Below are 13490 nucleotides of genomic sequence, written 5' to 3'. Positions count from 1 at the left end.
GAATACCCAACATACTGTAGAAATTCAGAGAATTATTTCTGGTCATAGATTACAAGAACAAAAGTACATCATATTTTTTTGGTTTTAATTTTATTCATTTTGGGGGAGTTGGTAATTTTAAAGTGAGACTTGTCAAACACTTAAAAAATATATTTTTAAGATCATGCTGCTAGTATATTGAGTAAATGTGTTTTAAGAATTGTTTGTTTAATATAGGTATTTCATACAAAATTAGGGAAGAGAAAGGCCAATATTTAAAAGGACACATGAGAAAACAAAATACAATAACTTGGTTTAAAGAATAACCAGTAAAGATGGATTATTGCCTTCTACTTTAGAGTAAGTTATTTTATCTGAGGTTTAAATCTTCTTGAAAAAACTTCTACGTCTTCACTTATGGAGTAAACACCTCATATGTATCAATAAAATTAACTTATATAATGGAATTATATTGTTTGTAGTTGCAGATAGTAGAGAATAAATATCTGTATGGCAAAAGATTATGGGGTCATTGTGATTCAGGTCAACCAAGTTCACGATGTTGGCAAAATGAGTATTTTATATGTTGTTGTAGCTGCCAAGAGTCTTCTCAGAGTCCTTTATTTAAAGGAAAGAAACTGTCTTTCTCAAGAAAAAAAATCTTGTTAACTTTTATGTACTTTATATTGACTATTTGTCTTCCTGGCATATTTAATAGTTCCTGTGAAAGCCAAAAGATATTGAATGAGAGGTTCTCAGTTCAGTTACTGCTCCATTTGAATAAACCTGTAAACTTTAGTCTTCAGGACTGGTAGCTATTACAATGGCATTCAACTCACATGTAAACAGTTTGTCCAAAGATTATTATAACCACATATGAGATTTATTTGAAACTAAAGTCCTTCAGAAATAATTAGTAGCTAAGGATTGAGTCCTTCTATAATATTTTGTCCTCCTAGCTTTGAGCATGCCTGACCCAGCTTTTGATTTTATACCGGCAAAACCCTCTTTTTTGTGCCATGCAAGGAAAGGAAAAGTAATTGGCTTTATCTGTGCTAATTTGCCAGTGGTAGTTGGTGAGAATTCCAAATACCCTTTCTACTGACAGCCCCTGCTCTCCACCATTGTGCTTTATATTATTCATTCAGCAAGCAGGAAACAGGGTGTGACGACTGTGGGATTTGAGTCAAATTCTCCATCCAAAAGTTTTGGGAAGTGAATAACATTTGTTCACCATAACTTTAGTTATAGTTTCATCTTTCTAATTAGGTTTCTATAAACTTCTTAAAGGTGTATTTATTGTTTATATGTGCTTTTATCAGCATATGTAATAAGTAGCAAAAAGTCCTGCCCATAGTCCAGGTTAGCCTTAACCAATGACCAAGCCATGTAGTAGCAAGAAAGTGTAACACCCTAACCTGGGATAAGGATAAATTGGAGGCATAACTTACTTTCCAGAGGTTCCCAGAAGGATCAGACTGAAGCTATACCATCTGAGAGACTTCCGCTGGAGATTGAACTCTTCCTTGGCTTCCATTACCTCTTGCAGGAAATACCTGGTAACACTTCCTTAAATTATTTTAACACAGATCTTCATATGAGATTCTATGTCTGACTTAAGACATGCTGGGATGGAACCTGGAAGTGCCTGGTGTGTCTCAAATGATGAAAGTCTCTGGTCCTGATGATCAGAAAACTGTTCTCCTTGCCAGGCTGCTTCCCCTTTGTTTCCTAATGACAGCTGTGCAGGTCTTACCAGTGGTCACATTGGCTATCATTTCTCTTATGGTTGCAGGGATCATTAGCTCTTTGAAGTAGAGACCATGCTATTGTCTTATTTTTATCTCTCTCAGTATCGACAATAGAGACCTCATTGTCATGCCAATATATCTCCTCCTGATGGTCGCACTAAGCATATTGGAGTTGTTCTTTGCATTCAGTGCATGACCCCTCTATTGAATACCTGCTCAGTAACAGGTACTAAGAGAGATAAAAATAAGCAATAGCATGATCTCTACCTCAAAGAGCTAATGATCTCTGCAACCAAAAGAGAAGTGACAGTCAATGTAACCACTGGTAGGACCTGCACAGCTGTCATTTGGAAACAAAGGGGAAGCAGCCTGGCAAGGAGAACAGTTTTCTGAGCATCAGGACCAGAGACTCTCATTATCTGAGACACATCAGACACTTCCAGGTTCTATCCCAGCATCTTTTGTCATCAGAAGAGTTTAAAGCATAATTTTTCATATATTAAAACTCAATAAATAGTTGTAGGCTTGAATTACAAAGACTAGCGCATGCTTAGTTAAAGTAGACTTCAGAATGGAAAAAAATGAGTGAAGTACATAGGTGGACAGTACAAAGAAAGGTTGAGAGACTAGTGCAGAGACTGTTTAATAGCATGTAAAATTCCTCTAAGGTCAAAAGTCACATATATGCTGCATTTAGGGCATTAAGCATTTAATAGTAAATCCTACTATATTATGTGGAACTATGTATCATTAATGTAGGTCAAAATGGTAAAAAAAAAAAAATCACTTTCATGTGGTTCCACCTAATCCAATGTCCGACAGAGTAGCACATCTTTGACATAAATTAAAAATATATAGAAGTGTATAGGTCATCCAGCCCAAGCTATCTACACAGATTTAGGAGTTCTTATACTTGATTCTACTGACCTGCTTTCAGCATTTTAGTGATGCAAAGCTCACTCACACATGAGATTTGTGATCATTTGTAGGCCTGCTCAGTTACAAACATTGTAACTTTATTAATCTTACTTCTAATATTGGGAGGTGACAAATGGAATCCTCTTTAATTTTCTCTTCTTAAATTACAAACTCATGTTTAACATCCTTTTATAATGAGATCTCCTTGATCACTCTGCTTGGGAGTCATTGTAACTGATCAGTTTTAGAACAAAGAGTACTATCATATCAGAATTTTGCACTGAGCTTATACATCATGCTATTTTCTCTGCAAATGAAGATATTCTATAGAAACTGAATGCTTTGCAATTGATCCCTCATGAGTGAATCAAGAAGTTTTGTTTCTCAATTTCTCACTGAAAATAACAGTGGGAAAACTGAATTGACTAGATAAAGAAGTTTGGTATTGCCTCTATCACTTTTAAGTAAGCAGAATGTTAGCAGCAGGCCACACCAAAAGCATATCTGCCAAGAGTTGGACAATAATTTAGGGTGAAGAAATAAATGATTTGTGGATGACAAGACTTTGTTCCACAAGACAATTTTGTTCAACAACTATATTAAATAACTATAAGGGAAATAAAATATAATTACCAAATATCTTTATCACATTCTTATTGTTAGAATAAAGTGCACTTAAACAACTGAAACAATTAGGGGTAAAATTTCAAGAATGAATAAAATTGAATGAGTAAAAAATAAACAGATATTCATGGCCTCAAAATAAGATAGCAAGAGAAAAATAAATAGATACAAGTACTAAAATATTTCTAAATAAAAACTATAACCTTTAAAGAATTCTTTAAAGAATCACCTTTAAGCTGTATCTGTGATATAAGGATAAGAATGAAACCCACATGATTCTGGAATGTGTCAAAAATACAATGATATTAAAGCATTAAGAAATAATTCTTTCTTTATAAGGGTACTTGGTTTTGGTTTCCAAGCTAAATCTTTTATTGGATATTAGGTTTAATTTGAGTCTCTGTTTTAATAAAGGATATGAAGAAATTAAAGTGTATGCCAAATATTTTTTTTAAAACACTGAAAGGGGGACATCTAGTTGTATTAAAAGGTTAAAGTTCTGCCTACACAGAAAATGGAATAAAAAATTAATTAATCATCGTTTTTGAGTGGAATATTGTTTTGTCTACAGAGGATCAAATGAAAGAAAATGGGCTTAAATGAAATGAAAAAATAAATTTTCAGTTACACGTGAAGAAGAATTTGTTAATTATTTAATTGATGAAGAGTAGAATGGGCTGATCACTATGAGGTTTAGAATAGGTTTTCTTTTTTCTCCAGAAATCACATTTATCAGTACTAGAACCTCAAGGGAACATATGGCCATTTTCTTTCTCATCTTATTTTTTTTAGTCCAGGAAGTAAACACAGAAATTATTATAAATTGCTTAAGTCACCACAGCAATCCAATGAAAAATCTAGCACGAGAGTTCACAGTTCTTAACTTCTAGGCTTGAATAAGTTACTTAAAACTTTTGTGCATTAGTTTGTTTTGTTTTCATTTCCTCAATTGAAAAAATAATGCATAACTCAAAAGGACAACTCTGAATATCAAATGAATATTTGGAAAGCACTTAGCATCATGATCATCTATAGTAACTTCAAAACACAGTAGTTTAAAAAATTGTTATTATTGCCTAGTGTTTTTTCACCTTAAAAAAATCTAAAAAAGATAATTTAGGGCTCTCTTTTATGGACCATCTTTAATGTAAAAGTTTAGGTCAGAACACTTTAAAGTGTTAAAAGTATATATGGGAGGAGAAGATGGTGGAGGAGTGAGGGGAGGCTGCACTTTCAGGCTCCCGAGACCCATATGTAGTTTGGGCTAATTGAGGACAAAACATCTCAGTGAGCAGCTGGACACCGGCAGGAGTCGAGCCTTGGAACTGCTCGATTAGAGAAAACCATCTGGGAACGACCTGTTTGGTGAGGATAGCTGAGGAAAAAGGGACGAGAAGGGGTTTCTCACTAGGGTGACTCCCCAAGCTGTGGCTGGAAGGACACAAGGGCTTTTTGGTGACCACAGGCTCCTCCAGAGAGGAATCGGGAGGAGAGCGGATCTCTGCCCGCTGGCAGAGAAAGGACTGGACTAGGTGGAATTGGCGCTAAAAGAAAAGCGTACTGCTGTGCATGTGAGAATATGATTTTTCTCTATATTTTTCTCTTGTTTACTATGGAAAGGAGAGGAAAGGTTAGGGGTGATAGGACATTCTTGAGAAGCGCAGCGCAGAGGTGCACTCACCCACTCCCAAACCCTCCCCTTGGGTCGCGAGGGTGCGCACAGGAAAGTGCCCTCATTCACTGGCCCAGGTGCGCGGGGCCGCGCGTCCAGGAGCCCCTTGGACACACCCCGACGGATGTAAGATCAGTGCCCCAATGGGCGCAGGGAGGGCCCGCTGTGCACTCAGAAGACCGTGCGCAGACACCCCTGGCCAGCTCCAGTGGGCGCCAGGCTGGAGCGCAGACCACTTGCGTGGGCTCTGCTCGTGCCCGCCCAGACGGGTGCAGGAACGGTGGGCGGCTGCAGCGCGGGAACAGCGGGCGGCGGCGACTCACAGACGCTCATGTCCACCTTGCACAAGTGTCCAGGGCCCCACCCCAAGGGGAAACAGACCGACTCCCGGGGCACGACTCCACAGGCCTGACGCTAGTATGAAGGCCACCTTGCGCGCGCACGTGCGCGCGTGCACAAGCACCCCAGCCGGCTCCAACAGGCGCCAAAACAACGCCGGCCACCACCGAGGGCAGGGCGCACACCGCTGCTGCAACAATCAGGAACCTCTGGCCCGCCTCATTACACCAGCTGTGGATCCAGAAAGAGAAGACGACACACAAAGGCTGAACTGAAACTCAAGACAAAGTGGACAGACTGACTCGCAACCAACTAGCCAAAGGGAAGATCCTACCAAAGAGCATCTGAAATATAACCAGACAGCATAAACAAATGACATAAAGGGTACCTCAAGAACATCAGGCTCAGGAGATCAAAGGGACTGCACCACTGAAACCCCTAGATCTCCTATAAAGAATCTCGTACCACAAAGGAGGGAAGTCAAAGCAGACAAATCCAAAAAAAAAAAACAAACAAGAATCCAACATGGTGAGACGCGGAAACAACCTCTCAATAAAAAGAAAAGAGGAATCCCCAGAAGGAGAGGTAGATGGAATAGACATAGCCCAAATGTCCGACATGGAATTCAAAACAGTGCTGGTGAAGAAGCTCAATATACTCGACAACCTCAAAAACAACTACGACAACCTCCAAGGAAGTTACCAACAGCTCCAAGAAAATTACAGGGAACTTATGGAGAACTACATCAGCATAAAAAAGAACATAGAGACTATTAATAAGAACCAGGAAGAAATGAAGAATACAATCTCTGAACTGAAAAGCACAGAAGAATCAATCAAAAGCAGGCTAAACGAAGCAGAGGATCGGATCGTGAGTTAGAGGACAATATAGAAAAAAATCCCCAGACAATACAACAAAATGAAAAAAGATTGAAAAAGTATGAACAAGATGTAAGGGAATTACAGGATAGCATGAGAAGAAATATTACCAGAATCATCGGAATAAGAGAGGGAGAAGAGGAGCGAGGAATAGAAAAGCTGATAGGAGAAGTATTGACAGAAAATTTTCCCAACCTGATGAGAGAAAAACTTATGCAAGTTCAAGAAGCACAGAGAGTCCCAATGAAGAGGAATCCCAAAAAACCCACTCCAAGGTGTATTAGTTTGAGTCGTTTTTCCTACAATACAAGTTCATTAAGCAAACGATAACTTGGGTTTCTTTTAAGCTGGCATTCAATTTACTTGATCCATTTGGTATATTGTCATTCCCATTTACTCATTCATTCATTTTCCACAGATTTATTTGGAGTTCCTAAATAAATGCTGTGCATTGTGGTATTCTAGGTTCTGATAAAAGTGGTAATCTCTTCACTCATAGAGCTTAAAATGTGGTGGGAAAAGACAATAGACAAGTCCAGTAGACATAGACGGGAGGCTTGTTATTTTAGATGGTGCATTCAAACAAGGTCTCCTTTATGGGATGCCATTTAATCAGAGGCTGAAGGCAAAGAGAAATGGAGCATGGAAATATGTAGGGTAAGTGACATTGAGTGCAAATGGTCTAAAGCACTAGCACTGAGTGTCCGTGGCACTTCACAGAGGCCACCGTGACTGAAACAGTGCAGGGAAGCCCTGCAGAGGGCGTCAGGCAGTGAGATCAGAAGCAAAGGCTGACTACATAGAGCCTGTCTGCCCAGCCCCAGCAATTTTAATTTTAATTTCATTCTGTGTGTAGTGGCAAGCCTTTAGAAGCTTGTGAGCAGGCGATTGGATTGTCTGGCTTACTTTTCAAAAGACGACGCTGGCTGCTGTGTGCAGAACAGAACGGGGCAGGAGGAGAGAGAACAAGTACTAAGCTATTGCTCTAATCCAGGTGGGCAATTAAGGTGGCTTAATGAGGACGTGGATAATACAGGCGGCTAAACTGTTTAGGTTTGGAATACATTTTGAAAGTGGAAATTATAACCTTTACTCATACACTGAATGCGAGTGTGAGGTGGATCCGTCAGGCTACTGGCAAGAAGCACCTGTCACTTGGCAATTTGAAGCAGTTCCTAAGTGGAATTCTTACAAAAGTGAGAGAAGCCTGTGGGAATTCCCAAGGGAAAGATCAACACCTCAGGGCCATAACGAACAGGAAGACGTTATATTGTACCTCTTGGCCTAAAGGTGGGGAATTAAGAGCGCAGTTATTAAGATCCTGAGGCAAAAAATACACTGTGAAGAGTCTGAGCGGGCAGGGGAAATCATACCCATCCCTCCATGAACTGATAAAAGGGAGTCCCTGAAACTAATACTCCAAATTAATTCTCCTATTCTCCTTCCTCTGTTCTCCTGCTGATACTTCCCACTGCGTCATGTGAAGACGGCAGAGTTGTGTATCCTGTAACTTTACTAAATTCATTAGCTCCATGGTATGGGTGTGTGTGTGTGTGTGTGTGTGTGTGTGTGTGTGTGTGTGTGTGTGTGATGTCATCTGCAAACAGTTCATTTTACTTCACACTTTCCAACTCGGATGGCTTCTGTTTCTTTTTCTCTCCCAATTGTCTTTGCTAGGAGTTCTAGCACGGTGTTGTATCAAAATGTCAAGAGCCGGCATCCTTGCCTTTTTCCTAATCCTGAAAGTAAAGTTTTCAGTTTCTCACTCTTGCATATGGATGTTAACTGTGGGCATGTCCTATACGGCAAGTTCCTCTATTACCTATAGTTTGTTAAGGGTTCTTATCATGGAAGAGTATTGGATTTTGTCAAGTTTTCTTTTGCATTTATTGTGATGATTGTGTGACTCTTACCCTCCGTCCTGCTAAATGGTGTATCGCTTTGATTGATTCGTTTACACTGAAACACCCTTGCATCCCACAAGTAATCCCATATGGTCATTTTAATGTGTGGCTAGATTTGGTTTGCTAGTTTTTTTTTGTTCAGGAGTTTTGCATCTATGTTTATCAGCAATGCTGGCATACAGATTTCTTGTCCTGTGTCTGTATTTGTACTCAGGATAAATACAAATGAAGTGTACAAAAGGAAGTTAAGGAAACACTGCCATTTACAAGAGCACCAAAAATAATAACATATGTAAGAATAACCTAACCAAGGAAGTAAAAACTTGTACAGTGGAAACTACCGAACTTTGATGAAAGAACTTCATGAAAACAACTGATTGGCAAGACATTAGTGACCAAGGGTTGGACCACTTAATATTGTTAAAATGACCACACTGCCCAAGGTGATACACAGATTCAATGCAATTCATACATGTAAAGGGGGACAACCGTTTTTCATCTGGTTTACCACTGGATGATCTAGGCCAGTGACAATGAATAGAAAGGGTAAAAAGTGTTAATGTGGGGGAGATGGGAGTTTTAGGAAGAAAAATCTTGAACAGGGCGAGGGTACAGGTTTCAATGCATAAGTCCAGGGACTGTAACAGGAAAGGAGACAAAACATTGGGCACACAGGCTGGTGGGGTGTTATCTTTGCCGGTGGAAAAAAATGTGCATACTCTCTTCTCACAGCTTCCACTCCTCCAGTGAATAGAGAAGGAAGGATATCAGCCATGAATGAGGAAGATGAAAGCTGTGCTGGACCTCTGAGGCAGAAGAAGGTGTGGAATTGTCAACTCAGTGAATGGGAGAAGGAGTCCAATAGGGGAGTGGAGAATTGTTGCCCAGAAGCAGAGAGCGCCCAGTAGTGGTTTTATACCATAATGATATCACACGGTTATCTGTAAGTACAAACGATTCTTTATTGCAACATGAAGTCATTTTTAAAGTTGGTTCAAATGTATATGCATTTTCAAGTATTAAGAATGCTCATAAAATGACAACAAACTCACAACGATCAACAATTGAATCTAAAAAATATAAACAGACTCCAACTAGCAAACCAGAACAGGAACAGAATCATAGGTATGGGGATCATTTGGAGGGTTATCAGCAGGGAGGGGAGAGGGGGAGAGATGGGGATATGGTGCAGGGATTAAGACGCATAATCGATTGGTACAAAATAGACAGGGGGAAGTTAAGAATAGTATAGAAAAGGGTGAAGTCAAAGAACTTATATGCATGACCCATGGACATGAACTAAGGGGGGTGGGATTGCTGGAGGGAAGGGAGGTACTGGACAGAGGGGAGCAAAAGGGAAAGCATTGGAACTACTGCAACAACACAATCAATAAAATAAAATAAAAAAAGAATGCCCATATTCATGGCTGGTACCTTCTAGAAGCTGGCCATTATAAGAGAAGTCTGTGGAAGGTTATCTCGTGGGAGTTCTCAGCCAGGAAACTTCATGAGAATTTAAGTACAGGGTAAAGAGTGGCATGCCACTAAACTTAATCCTTACCAGCACCGTCGCCTACTAAAATTAAACATTGTTAACATATGGAAAGAGAAAATGAGAACAACACAAAGTTATTAATTCTAGACAGACAAGTTCCCTTCCTAGGAATGTATCCAACCACCTCCTTTTCTCTCCATTTTCCTTTCTCTCCGTGCCCCCCGCCCCTCTTTGTGCGAGACTCTGTGCAAGTACACATCCGTGTGTACATGTGTGCGTTTACTTGTTTTATCACTTTTAAAGAAACAACGCCTTTGTACAGTTTTCAGCTCAGCCAAAGAACTTACTGATACGCTCCTAAAGGTGAAAGGAAGGTGAGAGCTTTCGGTGTCAGAAATAATAACGTATTCAGTAAGGCTCTTAATAGTTTCATCAGAATAGGGGCATCTGGATGTCAACCATAAGAAAACAAACAATGATCAGCATAAATAAATGGCTTCTACATGCACGCATAAGCAAGGGGGAAAGAGAGAGGACTAAAGGGACCAAGAGAGAGGAAAGGAATGAGGGGCGAAGGATGTGAGAAAGGAAGGAAGGGAAGCAGAGGGAAGAGATGAAAGGTGGCTTGGATCGTGGAAAAGACAAACGGCAGATCTGTTAGGTAAACTGAATTTCACACTTAAAAGTCCAGCCTACTAGGGTGACATCGTGCTGGATCAGGTATCAGGCATTCAGGATGTCAGGAACCGCGCATATTACTGGTGTTGGCACTGGTCTTGGGGTTCGTCGCCCTCATCGTCGTCATCGTCGTCGTCATCGTCGTCGTCGTCATCGTCGTCGTCCTGATCGTAGTCATCCTCGTCATCGTAGTCGTCGTCGTAGTCGTCATCAGTGTCGTCGTCGTCATCGTAGTCGTCATCGCTGTCGTCATCACTGCCTTCGTCATCGTCATCGCCGCCGCCGTTGTCGTCATCGCCATCGGACACATCTGAGGCACTGGAAGGGTCATCCGCCTCTGCACCCCCGATGTCAAATACCCTACGACGGCTAAGAAGGCGAAAACTGCTCTGTGGCTGGTGACGCAAAAAATAGGAAAGCAGGCTTGTGTCAAACGAGTTACCGAACATCAACCTCTCCTGATCGCGACGCTCCTTGTTCGTCCTCATCACATTCTCTAACCCAGGAAGCCCAGTGGGAGCTCGAGTGCTGGGTGCCCAGATCTTGGCATCATAGTCTAGGCCACTGCTCGCCATCACAGGCAGGTAAGGATGGGGCTCCACACAGTTCACTGTGTTGGTCCTGTCTCCTTCCAGGAGCTGAACGACCTGGCAGGATGATTTCTCCCAGAAGAAGATGTGCCCGCCATCACTACCGCTCACCACAAACTCGCTTCCGGGGCCGTAGAAATTGACGCCTTTGACCGTGGCCCTATTTCTGTGCCCCTTATACCTCTTAACATACTGGTCTCCATCACAGCCAGAGGAGTGGAAGAGGTAAATATCTTCATCGCTGTAACTGGCCAGGAGCTCGGTGCCATCGTGGCTGTACACCACGCAGGTGACATTTACTCGGACATCACCGTCAAACAGGTGATGAGGACAGAATTTCTTGAGTAGCCCGTTATTCTCATTCTCATCAATTCTCCTCTGGTCGTAAATTCTTACAAACTGGTCTCTTCCACCCACAGCAAACTGGTAAGGATTGGCGGGGTTCACAAAGATTGTAAACAGTCCCACTCTCCTGGCATTCTCCCTCGTCACCACCAGTTCGTAAGCCGGCCGCTCCTGTCTGAGGTCAATGGCAAAGACAACAGCATCTTCACCTGAGCTCAGGAATGTGAAAGGGGAGCCCGGCTCCAGAGCCAACTTGTGGCTGGCTCTCCTATGTTGGGCCACCTTCCGGAAAACAACATCGCCCGGCGCAGCAGGGAGCTGTGCCACCCGTACCTGCCCATCACGGCCACACGTGGCCAGGGTGCAATCGCCCCAACTCGGAAGGAACTTGGCCTGAAAGACGTTATCTGTGTGACCAGAGTCCAAGTTCATTACCGGCTGCTGGCGTTCCCAGTCCCAAATTATCACTCTCAGGTCATCACCGCTACTGGCCAGCCAGGTGCCCCGCTCGTTGAAGTGAACACTATTGACACAGCCCTCGTGGCCTTCCAGCCTGCACTGCAGGCTCAAACGCTGCACAAACACTCTCGACCCGCAGGCCGCGGGTACGAAGCGGGCCCCTGAACCCAGCTGCCGATCTCGAAGGGCACTGAGGACATTCCAGCGAGGGCGGGGCAGGGCAGATGTTTCTGAAGATGCCCCGTTCTCCAGGGCCCGATCCTCATCTGCTAGGTACTGATCAGGGTTGGCCCCGCTGCTCTGTACCTGGGGCTGTTCTCCTGCCACTTCCTCCTGGACCGCCTCTACATCCCTTCTCAGCCGGCCTTCGCGGTGACGGGCCGTGTTGTCGCCACCACCTTCCACGCGTCCAGAGATGACGCGGTCGTTTCCCGCGTCTGCACCTTGCTGTTCTGTGTAGGCAAAGACGGGAACACTATTAGCCCCGGCACCGTCACCACCCCCGTTCAATCTCAAGCCCATTTGAGGTCCAGGTCTCAAATCGAAATCTGAGGATGTCCCCATCATGGCGTCGGCTCGCGACCACTCACCTGGGGCATCAGCGCCGCTGCCGTGGCCAGACATCTCGGAAGACGCTAGCTGTAGCCGGGTAGTGACTGTGAGAGTCCTAGAGTCCTGGAGACGGCGGCGGGTCAGCGCCGGGTGGGACTAGGACAGCGGAGAAGAAGGTAGATCCAAAGGTCCGACGCGACTTCAGATAAGCCAAAGCCGGAAGTGCCGTAGCTGGCTGACGGCGCCCAGCCAGTATGGGTGCCGAGGAAGCTCAAAAGACATCGTCCCGTCTGTGGTCTCGCGATAATTGGGGTCGCACAGATATTTTCTTTTTTTTTTTTTTCCTCTCTTTTCCTGTTTCCAGGCACGGAGCCCCGCCCCCGCAGCTATCTCGAACTCTCAACTATCTTGTTTACTGTTTGTTCTTCTAAACATTGAAACATACTGCACTTGCCAAACATTCTTATTAGAGAACCTACAAAAAACCCCGATCCTTCTCGGGAAAATCACTTAGGCTAAGTCTCTCAGTGCTTTGCTTAACATAATGTACAGTTCTGAAATGAATAGTCAAACGTAATGTAAGATTGCTAAGGCCACCACAGATACTGAGTTCCCGAAATACAAACAATATCTTCAGTGAATCAAACAGCTTAAGGGAAATCACGAGTGCTCGAGTTGGTTACAAGGACGTAGGGCGGACAGATAAAATACACAATGCCCAGGTCATTGCATTTTAGGTTTCAAAATGAATACTTTCTCAGCATGAGTAGATCCTAAATTTTGCATCACGCATGACTTCTAATAGAGGCGCTTATTATTATTAAAATTGCTAATGTCAATGTGCATCATGTATTGTTATTATTTTTTTTAATCTGGCAGATTCGTTTATCTTGAAGAGTAATTTAGAACCTCTGTGTAATCAGGGCTAAAATCAACTGGTCTATTTAACGTAAACATTGAAAGAGCACTGCTTCACCAATTTAAAATAGAAGCACAACCTTTTCCTTCTCCTCCAAGACTCTATGTATTTATTTGGAATTTGTTCAATTTAAGATACTTGGACAACACCACCATGAATTTTTGAAAGAAAAAGGAGAACATTCTCTGTGATGTTATCAGGGTCTAACAATATTTGATATATATCCCAAAATAGGAAAAAGTCTTGTGGGTGGGATCTTGTTGGCCAGGAAAACTTTTGGAGACAATCCATTGTGATTGCTGTGTACACTTTAGAGCTTTGGAAAGTGAATGATCTTGGGGGAGGTCAGTAAATTTTAAAGGACTACAATAAACTGATGACGAAGAA

The 13490-nt window shown here is 42.5% G+C and overlaps 1 pseudogene; it reads right to left on the bottom strand.

Annotated features, from left to right (window-relative positions):
• Window positions 1-5273: 5273 nt before the first annotated feature.
• LOC149991721 (DDB1- and CUL4-associated factor 8 pseudogene) lies at window positions 5274-12199 on the bottom strand (annotated as a pseudogene).
• Window positions 12200-13490: the final 1291 nt, after the last annotated feature.

This window comes from Furipterus horrens, unplaced genomic scaffold (genome assembly GCF_987537825.1).
Source record: "Furipterus horrens unplaced genomic scaffold, mFurHor1.1.pri manual_scaffold_17, whole genome shotgun sequence".
Taxonomy (NCBI): Eukaryota; Metazoa; Chordata; class Mammalia; order Chiroptera; family Furipteridae; genus Furipterus; species Furipterus horrens.
This window is presented reverse-complemented; position numbering and strand designations above follow the sequence as displayed.